Consider the following 13,002-nt stretch of genomic DNA (forward strand, 5'->3'; position numbering starts at 1 on the left):
CTGCCATGTTGAAAATGGGATCCCATAGCCAAACCACGGAAGCGGCCCATGTGTCCATCAACAGATGAATAGATAAGATGCATTCACACATAAACACACATATGCAACAGAATATTACTCAGCCATAAAAATAGAAGAAAATCCTGCCATTTGAAACAATGTGGATAAATCTGAAGGGCATTATGGGAAGTAAAATAAGCCAGAAAGGGAAAGAAAAATACTGTGTGTATCACTTATTTGTGGAAACTTAATTTTTTTTTTTAAGTTGAACTCAGAGAAACAGAATAGAATGGTGGTTGCCAAGAGCTGGAAGATAGAGGAAATGGGGAGAATCCAGTCAAGGGTACAAACTTTCACTTAAGATGAATAGCTTCCAAGGATCTATTATACAACACTGTGATTATGCTTAATACTGTATTATATACTTAAAATTTATTAAGATTGTAGATTTTTTTTTTTGACAGGAAGTTGGATTTATTGATGGGCATGAATATGACGGGAAGGGGTAGTGCTAAGGTTCTCATGAGTGCAGAGCCCTCCATTTGTCCAAGGGACCATGGTTACGGATGTATTTGACCCCACAGCCATCTGGGATAAGCCGCTTTTCAGCCACCATGTCTTCAAATTCATCCGCATTGAACTTAGTAAAGCCCCACTTCTTGGAGTTGTGGATCTTCTGGCAGCCAGGGAACTTGAACTTGGCCCTGTGTAGGGCCTCAATCACATGCTCCTTGTTCTGCAGCTTGGTACGAATGGACATGATGACTTGGCCAATGTAGACCCTGGCTACTGTGCCCTGGGGCTTTCCAAAGGCACCCCACATACCTGTCTGCAGCCTAAATTGGAGATAGCCATGAGGTCAGACCCCAGCATCCACCAAAAGGGCTGTCTCCAAGGTCCCTTAGGGCAACCCATACAATCAACAGGCTGCATACACTACCAAGGAGGCTACTGTTTGCAGCCATGGCACACTGGGAAGATTGTAGATCTTAAATGTTTTCAACACACACACAAAAAAGGGGAAATTATGTAAGTTGATGGGATGTGCTAAGTAACTTGATTGTGGCAAATGTTTCATAATGTACACATTAAATCATTACACTGTATACTTGATACACAGTTTTGTCGATTATACCTCAATAAAGGCAGGGAGGCAATTAAAAGAAAAAGTAAGAAGTAAGTAAGTAAAAGTAAGAAGATAGGAATTTTCAGCTAAATAGAGAATCACCTGTGTTAAATGATGGTACAATCAGCTTCTGACCACCTACAGCAAAGAAGAAGCAAAAGTCTGGAGGACACATGGCAGGTGACAATTCAAATGAAGATGCTATTTGTCCTGAGAAGACACAGGGGGATTTGTCAGCCACAATAGCAAATCTCTTTCAAAAGTAAGTCCAGTGTCAAAGCAGAGATTGGTATTTATCAATAAATGGGTGAAACGTAAGCCCTGAACCATGCTGGGGGTCACTGATGAATGAAATTGGCAGTAGACATGCACATGTGTGCGCTCATGCCTTAGAAGCGATAAGAGAAGATAGCCCCTCTTGTCTGAGGAGCTCCCTGCAGGGCTCCCTGGAGTTAAGCATAGAGACTAGAGCCCAAGGTGATAATATGGCAAAACCTACAATGGCCAAGATCTCTCCAAGATTTATGCTTCTGGGGAAGTCCGTATCTTTGAAAAGATGCATTTCCCTTTCCAGAGAGCTATTTATGAAGTTGGCTGTTAAGTTTAGGTAAAAATAGGTCACTGTCTTTTTCAAAGGCTTTAGAAAAACTCTTAGATCAAAAGTGCCTCCTTCTTCTTGATCTAATGCCGGGAAGTCACTCCTAAGCTGTTTCAGTTATCCATGGTCATATAACAAACTAGCCCAAATATTAGTGACTTAAATGAATGATAGTAATTTTATTATCTCTCACATTCTTGGCCAAGCTAGCCAAGTTGGGCATGTTCTTCTCATTAGCTGGGGATGCAGTCATCTGCAGACCAACTGGGCTGAACCACTGACATCACATGGTTGGCAGCTGAAGCTAACTTTTAACCAGAGAGCCCCCAAGTAGACTCTCCATGTGTCTTGTGCTTCTCATATCATGGCAACTGTGCTCTGAGAGAGGATGTGGCAAGAATGAATATTCCAAGAGTGGGGAGATGGATGCTGCCAGTCTCCTGAAAAGCTGGGCCCAGAACAAGGGGTCACTTCCACTGTTCTATTAACCAAATAGCCACTGGCCCAGCCTAGGTTCAAAAGAGTAGAGATATAGACCCTTCCTCTCAGTGAGGGAGTGACAAAGAATTAGTGGACATCTTTATCCCACCACAGAGCCACATTCCTTTCTTCTGTATTTTTATCACATATATCAAAGCAGCCACGGTAATAGCAATGTTTTAGCTTTGCACAAAACCATCATTGCAGCTTACTGTAAATACTGCTTGAATTCTTTCCTGAGAAGTAGTTCTTTGGGAGAAAGAGTATAATATAGCAAAAGCATGGCCCTAACTCTTTACCCTTTTCTGTATCTGTGACCTTTGCCATGTAATGTGGCAATGCCCTCCAGTCTGACTCTGGTCTCATCCATATGATTTGCTTTGGCTGATGAGATGTTAGCAACTGTGACACAAGAAGATATGAAAAGTGCTTCACAGTCAAGCTTGCCCTCGCTCTTGCACCTCTGCCAACACTGTAAGAACACGCTCAGACTCAACTGCCAGAAGATGAAGACACCTGGCAAAGGTCAGTTGTCCCAGCTGAGACCATCTTAGATCATTCAACAGTCTGATGCCCGCTGGATGGGTGAGCAAGCCCCACCAAGATCAGCAGAACCCTCTAGCTAATCCCCAGCTGACTCCACGATGAGCAGTACATGCTAATTACATCTCAGAGGCTGCATAGTTATTACTCACCATTATTGTGGCAATAAGCAACCAACAGGGACTAGAGAGATGTTTGAGAACAGTCAAGGTTATCAAGAAAAAGGAGACATACCAAACTTGACACTTTGTTTTTGCCCTGTTGCCATGTAGAATTATTAAATATCTAATTGATCATACTATAAGTATTTCACAGAAGTGATTCATTTGCATTAGAGAATCATCTGGCACCAAGAGAATGGGGCTTATAAACAGCTTGATGACAACAGGAAAGCGCAAAGAAAGAGTTCCATTTGGTTTTGCTGGAATCAGTTGTATCCATGGGCACTGGGGGTTGGATACAGCTTAGCAGAGCCCAAAGCAAAATGACAAATGAGGCCATTGGGTACATGTATACCAGAGGAAACCCTGGCCTTTGGCTATGGTTCATTAACAAGATTGAGCTTTCTCCTTGAAAATCTGGTCAGCAGCTTTGAGAATCTTTCTAGTTAAGCCTAAAAGGCAGACGTAAAGGTTCCTTTTGTCTGCGTTTTGGTGTTTTGCAAGATTTTAACCACTGGGCTTATTTATTTTCTTTGCTATAAATTACAAGCATAATGCATGTGCATGTAATATATGTATATAAGTATATAACTATATACACATCTGTGTGTCTGAATATATATCTCAATCCATGTGAGTATACTGGGGTAGGTCCTATAGGAGCTATAATAAATAATGGGAAATGCATGGAGCCCTTAAAAAATGGTAATAATCCATGATTCACATTGTCTGTCACAGCCACACAGAAATTATAGCCTCCTTGCAGGTGCAGTTTTACAGATATTGCTATCTTTTCTTTCCAGAAAACAGCCTCTGTTATCATGATGATTGTAAATTGTCTTATTATGTAACACACTGGTCTGAGCTTATACAATCCAGTTTTAACGAGAGGTTCTCAGCAGTGAATGGCTTTTTTTCTGCTGTACATATACCCCCCCAAAGTGTGTAACCACCATAATGGATAAGCAAAACTACAGTTAAACATAAAGAATAAAATAAATTGAATTCGCATGGTAACATTAAATTATTGCATGAGCTCTCTTTCATTTAAAATCTGTAATCAAATAAAATACGTAGGCAGTCACGCAGATGCACAAAAGCTTATGCAACCAATAATGAGGTTCATATTCATTTTCTCTGACTTGACAGAGAGGTGTGTTTCATCTGATCCATGGTTTATAAGATCACATAAATACAAACACAAAAATGAATGTAAAGGACCTAAGAATACAAATATTAGTATGCCTAGATGCTTATGCATTTCTAAGTATCTAACATTTTATAAAACAACCATAGTGTATATTCAACTATATGATGGCTGTGTCCATGCATTTTAATTCAAGCTCTTTTATTAAACTAGCAGATGGCAACCAAAACATTTTAAAAAAACAAGAAATCATTTTTGTGTGTGGATTCCAAAAATGGACAAATTTAGTCAGGTTTTCTGTCTCCATGAGCTCAGAGTAAGCTGTGAGTTTGGGTTGGAGGAGGAAGAAAAGTTGGGAAAATGGATCACTTCCAAAAATCTAGCCAGCTTTACAAAACGTTGAGTTACCCTTATGGAGGCTACACTCTCTAGACAGAAGCCTAGATGAGAGAGGAGGGAAGAAACTGATCAGACTAGATTGGTGACTATTCATAACACTGATATTATGCATTTTCAATAACATTTTCTTTTGGCTTTGGAAAGGCACCATGTCCATGGAAAGACTCTCTGTAGCCTCAAAACCAGAACAATAGTTCATACAAAAATATATTTCTCAAAAATCAGATCACTTTCCAAAACAAAATACAAATTTAGAAGACTAATCATTTGTGCATCCATGACTGATACTCTTCTTTTTTAAAGACCCAAAAGCTGTTTGTATCCAAAGGAGAAATTAATAGTTCATATTCACCCCTCCATAGAAGGGAACATTCATTTCCATATTTAAATTCAGTGCCAAAATTTATCTTCCACCTGGAGGCAAGGAAAACCCTTCTCACATCCCCTCCGCCATTCCTCCCTCTTAATGCATTCTGGATAGCAATGGTGCTCCCTTTCCTTAGAAACCTCAAAACAATTACATTAGGATCATGCCGAAGAATAACAACAGTAACTTACTGAGCACTTACATGGTGTTATGCAGTAATGCTTAAATGGATTAAATAATCTCACCCAAATCTTCCCAACACCATAGCCAGTCTGTGCTACCTCCTGTTTAAAGGTTGGGAAACAGAGGCTTAGAAAGCCTCATGGATCACGGAAGGCATTCCCCTTAGGGTGGGGGTATCTTGAACATCATCAGACAGCTAGGAAGTGACAGAGCTAAGACTAAATGCAGGTCTTACACCACCTAGCCATATAGAAGTCCTCTACACCAAGGTTGCTTCTAGAAGACTCGCCAAGGATGAGAAGGAGCCAGCACCAAGGCAAAAAAACAATGCTAGTAGCCCGCCTCCCTGGAAAGAATGAAAAACCATTTCCTCATATTCCAAGGGCTCCTCCCTTCCCAACTCCTCCTGCAACCCCTATCCCTCTACCCACCATCACTGAAACCTGCCAGAGTGACTTTCCACATTTCCATGTGAGTTCAGGCCCCACTCCACTGTAGAATGGGAATGTCGCCTAAAGATACCACATACAGGGGCGCCTGAGTGGCTCAGTGGGTTGAAGCCTCTGCCTTCGGCTCAGGTCATGATCCCAGGGTCCTGGGATTGAGCCCCGCGTCGGGCTCTCTGCTCAGCAGGGAGCCTGCTTCCTCCTCTCTCTCTGTCTGCCTCTCTGCCTACTTGTGATCTCTGTCTGTCAAATAAATAAATAAAATCTTAAAAAAAAAAAAAAAAAAAAAAAAAAAAGATACCACATACATACTCAGTGTCATCCTGCTTTTGTTAAAGTATTTCCAACTTTTCCCAACCATTTAGGGTTTAGTTTGGACAAGCCTAAAAGACATTTTGCCTGTGCTTTTTCCCATAATTTTAAACTTAAAGTATTTTATGAGAAATCTAATCCGTATGTTTCTGATTAATTTGTAAGAGCCATTTGATGTCCAAGGGCCTTTTAAGTTTTTATAAGCCTTTTTAAGACTTTCCCTTAAAGATGTTTTGCCAAAAGAAAATGAACTTAGATCCCCGTAGTTCAAGTTCAGTCCCAATCTCAACAATCACAGGAATCTCTGCTTAAAAGACATTGCTTTCTGCTCTAAGCAGATTGTCCACAACTACCCTGGGTCTAACTGATCATTCATACCTTTGCTCAAGGCTCCCACTGAGATGTTCCTTTATCTCATAAATGGAATGATAGTTAAGTATAGCTCACAATTTAGCCTATGTCTACACCAGCTACCAAAGAGACTCTTGCCATTGAATTGGATGGGTGGTTCAGTAAAGCATTAAAGTTAGTCCCCACAGAAAAGCAAAAACTTTTTTCTTGAATATATAGAATCATTTCTATGTTGGCAATCTGGCTTATACTGCCAGGTCTACAGTTTGTGAGCTATGACCCTGGACAAGTCACTCATCTTGGACCACAGTCCCATGAATAAAATAGAAATTATCTCTTTAATCTTTAAAATGGTCATAAATTATGTCTATCACGTACCTGGCATATAGACTCATGGTTCCTAAATTTGAGTCTGTATACGGTCAGATACATAGAGACATAAACATAAATAGAAAGACAGATTAAAATGAATGTTATATATAGAAAACAGATTAAAATGAATGTTATATATAGAAATCATCTGAGGAACACATTTGAGATGCAAATTCCTGGGACCCACTGCAAAGTCTGCTTCAATAGATCTGAAATGAGGCCCAAGAATATGCATTTTGATAAGCTTTTTGGATAATGCAGGTGGCCTGAGGGTCATACTTCAAGAAACAAAGACTTATCATAATGCAAGGGAAGGAGAATAAAATGAGAAAGACTGTAATAAGACGAGGATATTAATAACGAGGAGAGGTTGTTGAATCAAAGGAAGACTGAAACACTTAAGTAAAAATGAAGCACTGCAGTTTCTGGATAATTATTTGCATTTCTCAAGAGAAACGTGAGCATGCACATAAAACTAAATCAATGGATATATTGTAGTTAACATTCAAAATGAGTTCAGTCAACTTTATATCAAAGATCATTAAATTTTTAGTTATAATGCAGTCTATAATTAAAGAAAACTATTTCACTATGGATAGAGTGTGTTGAATTTTAAAGTATAAACCAAATTTTCAAATTCTGCACTAAAGAGAAATCTATCACCTTGGATTTGAAATTAACAGAAAAGTTGAGAGACTGAGAAACTTTAAATTGACTCAGGACTTTAATATCTGCATACTCATCAGCAACAGGGAAAAAAAAAATCTTTACAAGACAAGATTTCCTATAGACACAATGGATATGTGTAAATAAAGCAAGACCAACCAAATGAGAACAAGCAAAAGCTCTTTTTTCAGAGCTTGCTATCTGAAGAGAGTCAGTCACCATACCTACAGAGTCAAAGACTCAAAGGCAGGGAGAGGAAAGGGGACATTTCATAATGGATAATGTCCCTAAAGGGAAGAAGGCTTTAGATATGCCCTGACCAGAGGTGGTTGGCATGGAGAATCTAGAGGTGGGGTAACTAGATAATGCCATAACTATGTGACTGATGAGAGGACACATTGCACTTTCTCCCATCAATCCTAAGTTGGAAGCAGTGGCAAAAATGAAGGAAATGGTCAGTTATTAATCAAGTCCTGATCATTTGAGGCCAGATGTCAGAGGTTATTGTTTGGCTTCCTGGATTATGACTAAAAATAGCAATCTGACTTCCTTCAAATCTGATTGATAACATGCTGGCTTCCTGGGTTGCTTATTAAAAAAATGTAGTCGGGGGGTTGGTTTCCTAGGCAGATTGCAGGGTCAAAGTTCTATTTGTATATATAGTCCGACATTATCCATGTGTATATTCAGTCTCTCAGATACAAATTTTAGTTGCGGGGCAAAGGTCTTATTATTATTATTTTTATATCTTATTGTACAGTGGAGTACTTACTAAAAATTCTATGAATTCTAGTTATAAGTTTTATATAACTTAACACAGAAACTTCTATTTCCTTACTTTCTATTTACTTATGTTATAAAGTACTCATTAATTTTAAGAAAATTAGTGTCTCACTATTTAACCTATATACTATGCTGACAAACAGTATTATAATTCAACCCATATAAAAACTATTCCTATCCACTTGAAGATGGGAAAAAGTCCTCTTTTATCAATGCTGGTATAGGTAAAAATATATGATGACTAGAGCAGAAGCATTTTAAAAACAATACCATCTTTCAACTTCTTCACAACAGAGAACTACCTCAGGGGAAGTTTAAATCTTCTCTAGTTGGAAACATCTAAACAGAGATTTTGCTATTTCTGCAAAGTTTAATCTATAAAATTTGCTATTTCTGTATGTGATCTCAAAGGAGAACCTAGTGATAACATATTGGTGACTGACTCTAAACTCTTCTGGGTAGACGGCAAGTACCAAGGAGCGAGCCCAATGGAGATGTGTGATCAGGCCCATGGTATAGAGTGCTGCAGACCATTTATGGTCACAGAGAACAGCGCACAAGAGTTCAGTTCAAGACCAGAGTAAAGGGCTGGGAGAACTGGGTAGCTATTAAGGGAGGCACTAGGGCATTCAGGCATGGAGTTCAAAAGCTATACCAAGATCAGGATACTCCCAACCACAATATGCACTGGGCAGTCCATTCAGACAGGTGCGGCCCAGTGGGGGAATTTAAGCAGTAATAAAAGCTAGAGAACTCCAGCAGGCCAGTAGATAGGCCAATCAAACTATCTATTCATGGCTGCAGGACAGGCTTGAATTGAGGCTCCAGTCCCAGAAAGCAAGTCTCAAAAAAGTTAGACAAAGTACAAGACCAGGGCCTGCGGTCACAGGCCAGAGCACATTACCAAAATTAGAGAGTAGAAATTCTTTCTGGCAGTGTTCAACTGAAGAAACAAAGCCATTCTTGCTATCTTCAGGGAAAGGGGATTCAATACAGGCAAGTTCTCCTTGGAATATCATTAGAATGCTGGATGAGTGGGCTCAAGGCTGACTCCAAGAGTGACACTGAGAACAACACTACCAAATTTGCCCACAAAGGGAGCTGCTATCTCTGTTGTAATGAAGAAGATGTAGAATCAAGAAGGTCCTACCACTTCTACAACAGTCTCTTTCCCCTACAACACTAGGGTATAAGCACTAGAATGTTTCTGCAGTTCATGAAATCAGTACAATCAGCACAGCCTTAATCATTACAGTCACCCCTTGACCCTCACTCATTAAGGAGTCAAGTGATAGGATCACTGCTACAGAAAGAGCAGCATATTCCCTACCTTGCTTTCTAGTAGAAAATAGACAAGCAATGCTCCAAATATCACACAAGTGTGCATAATTGTTGGAAATGGATTCTCACCCAAAACTTGTTGGCTGCCTGTCCTCCACCATATCAAGGGACAGTGGAATAGTGAATAAGTAAATGCTATGTGCAAAACCTCCAGTCCCATGGAATGGGAAAAAAAAATTGCTATTCCTCAGAGTTATAAGCATCTGGTGGTCATTCCTAGACTATCCCAGGAATGTTTCATAATAGGGCAACTCAAGAAGGAATATGGAGTCCTACAGTAATCTGAATTGCAATGGTAGCTACCACTTCCTGAGCATCTATGGGTCAGACACTTAAGGTACACTTTATGCACAGGTTCCACAAATAAATCACATAAGGTATGTATTATCTCCATTTCATGGGTAAGGAAAGGAGCTCTAATTTAAGTAACTTTTACAGATCTACAACTAGTAAATGACAGAATAGAAACTTGAGGCTAGACTCTGAACCCAAAGTCCAAATCCCTCCTGGCATACCACACTGTTCCCCAGTATTAACTGAGCCACCAATTCCAAAGTCTTGGAGGAGAATTTAATTCTAAGTCCTGCCAAGTGTTGGCATCACAGCTGCTGGCTGATGAGGCCTGTCCTGGAGAAGGACCTGTATCCAGAACTGGGGTTGCTACATAGTCCAGGTAAAGAACCAGACGAGCCATGAGAGACTATGAACTCTGAAACACTCTGAAGGTTTTGAAGGGGCGGGGGGTGAGAGGTTGGGTGATCCTGATGGTGGGTATTATGGAGGGCACATATTGCATAAACACTGGGTCTGGTACATAAACAATGAATTCTGGTACACTGAAAAGAAAAAAAAAAAAAAAAAAAAAAAAAAGAGCCAGCCCAATGAAACGAGAAAAAAAAGTCAAAATCTAGGGTTATAAAAAGCTGGTTTCTGCAACTGACCAAGAGAATAGCTTATGTGTTTCAAATGTGTTATTTGATATTATTTAAATATGCATATAGAATGAAAGGTTCTGGAGAACAGACTTTGATCCAGGAAAAGGACCTCACATTTACTGTACTTTATTCCCACAAAACATTAGTTCCATGTTCTGCTATCATCTGCCTTAACTTTTGTCTTTAAATCAAGAAGCCAGAGCACCTCAAAATCATGTCAGGTCTCACAGTCCCATTTATAGCAAATGCTCAGAGGCCTCCTTTTCTCACCTATTTCTCACCTATGTCCTATTGTCCTCCCTTATCCCTAAGTCAAGAATGCTATTTATCCTCTGATTTACCTCTTACTTGTAACTTGGGACAATTATCCCTCCTGACTGGGTTCAGGCCACTGCATTCTAGGCTCCCATTGACAAGGAACAGTTGGCCCAAAGAAAAACATGAAAACAGAAAAACTGATTCTGCCCCAATGTAAAGCTATGCAAAACAGCTGGAACATCATATAAAATGATAATCAGACACCCAAAATCATATAATGAAAGTAGGAAATTTTTTGAAAAGCAATGAAGAAAGGGACAAAAAACAATATTGTCCATAAAGATTTGATGTCTATACATTCAAAGAGGTCATGACCAGAATGTATACAACCACAAACCATATGGGTAAGAGGTGAACAAATTCTGTGGTTGTTGAGTTTGGGGCTGAAATTGAACTACTGGAAATGTGTTCACCAAATACTGAAATTTAAGAATTTAAGATCACCTTTTAAAACACATTTTAAAATTTAGGAAATATGAGGAAGTACTATTTCATGAAGTCAAGATTAGACGTAGAATTCATTACACCAAGAAAGTGGTAGAAATGGGAAATATAAATTAAGCCCCAAAGTATGTGGAAATATTTATGAATGACCAAGCCAGAAGAAGTTACTAAGAAATCGAAGTTGTAATTAGATTTTAAGATTACCACCAAACCAAAAAATAAAAAATAAAAAAAATTTTAAAAAAACGATTACCACCAAACCTTCCTTCTGTGGGGAGGGGTTCTGAACGAGGTGGAGGTTGGGCCCTGATGAGAAATGTGCAAGCAACTGGTGGCTCTACAGTGGCCAGATCACCTACATTCAGAGAGATTGAGTAAAAAAATGTGTTAATGATAATGAAGTCCAATTTCTTTTTTTTTTTAAATTTTATTTACTTATTAGACAGAGAAAGACACAGCAAGAGAAGGAACACAAGTAGGGGGAGTAGGAGAGGGAGAAGCAGGCTTCCTGCTGAGCAGGGAGCCCAATGTGGGGCTCTATCCCAGGACTCTGGGACCACAGCCCAAGCCGAAGGCAGACGCTAAACAACTGAGCCACCCAGGCTCCCCAGAAGTCTAATTTCTTACTACTGGAGAAGGAAGGTACAAATCTGGAAAGGGGTAAAACTAGAATGAACTATATGGTGTTTGTCTGAAATTAAAGGGAGCAGTGTGAATTATTTTAAATAGAGGAAGATAGAAATAAATGCAAATGCACACATTTGTGTGTGTATATGTTTTTACACAAATATTTCCTAGTTCAATATTCAGAGAAGGACTGGGTACCATTACATCTCAGTAACAATGAGCACACCTACTATTCAGATATGGATTTTTAAATATCACTCTCCACTCCTTTTCCTTGGTACTGCCTGCAGAGGTGGTCACCCACAGTCCTTTGGGGAAACCCAGGATCATTAAGAGCCAAGAAATTCATCTAGCACCAAACGGATATGTCAAAGTTAAGCACAACTGATGGAAACCCAGAAGCACTGACAATACGGCATGCAGAATATTCAAAAGTCAGATCTTGACCCCCAAGATAGGAGCAACAAGAAAACAAAACACATGCTGCCCAGTGGCCTCCAGAAGTCCACAAGGAAGTCTACAAGGAAACTAAAGTGCTGCTGATGTACAACAAATCTTACTGTGTAGAGATTATAAGCAATGTTTCTTCCAAGAATCCCAAATCTATTTAGAAAGTGCAGCCCGACTGGCCATCAGAGTCACCAATCCCAATACCAGGCTGCACAGTCAAGAAAATAGCTTATGTTGTACATTGTATTTGTGTTAATAAAACAATAAAACTACAAAAATAATTATCACTCTCCACTAAAAGAAACTAGGGCTCTTTAGAGAAATGGTTGATTCCCAGAGTGGTGCAGGGAAAGGATAGGATAACCCAGAATATTTGTCTTGTAAGTAAGGAGGTGCTGCTCATAACATGAAGGAGATATATTAAAAGGACACAGAAGCCAGTTTGAAAGGCCTCCTATGGGTCAAGTCTGGGACAATTTGAGCATCAGATTGATAGTAATGGATTAAGACCCACTGCACAAACTGGAATCCAGGAGTTATCTCTTATAAATTAAAAAATAGATGGAGGGAAAAGAAAGGTCTCCCTTATGTCAACAAATGTCAACAAACACAGAAAGAATTATGGAACCACAAATCACAGTCTGCAACCACAACTGTAATAACTGAGGCAAGAAATATCAATACATTCTCAAACTAGTGGGTAGAAGTGGAATGAGAAATGGGTTTTACAGAGTCTTAAAGTATCAGACCACAAAATGCTTGTTAATTGCATTGATAATGGGTGGGGGAAGGAAATTCATAGTGGAGAAACCTGGCAGACACCATCTTCACCAAGAGATCAAATTAATAACCACCAGTCATTAGGCAAGTCCACATCATAGGATACACTATAGGTACAATATGAAGAACACAGATGGTTGCTTCTGTAATGTTCGATCAAAAATAAACAACCT

At 39.4% G+C, this 13,002-nt stretch overlaps 1 pseudogene; it reads right to left on the reverse strand.

Annotated features, from left to right (window-relative positions):
• Positions 1–883: 883 nt before the first annotated feature.
• LOC131828432 (small nucleolar RNA SNORA70) lies at positions 884–1,003 on the reverse strand (annotated as a pseudogene).
• Between the last annotated feature and the right edge of the window lie 11,999 nt (positions 1,004–13,002).

The sequence above is a fragment of the Mustela lutreola genome, chromosome 3, assembly GCF_030435805.1.
Source record: "Mustela lutreola isolate mMusLut2 chromosome 3, mMusLut2.pri, whole genome shotgun sequence".
NCBI lineage: Eukaryota > Metazoa > Chordata > Mammalia > Carnivora > Mustelidae > Mustela > Mustela lutreola.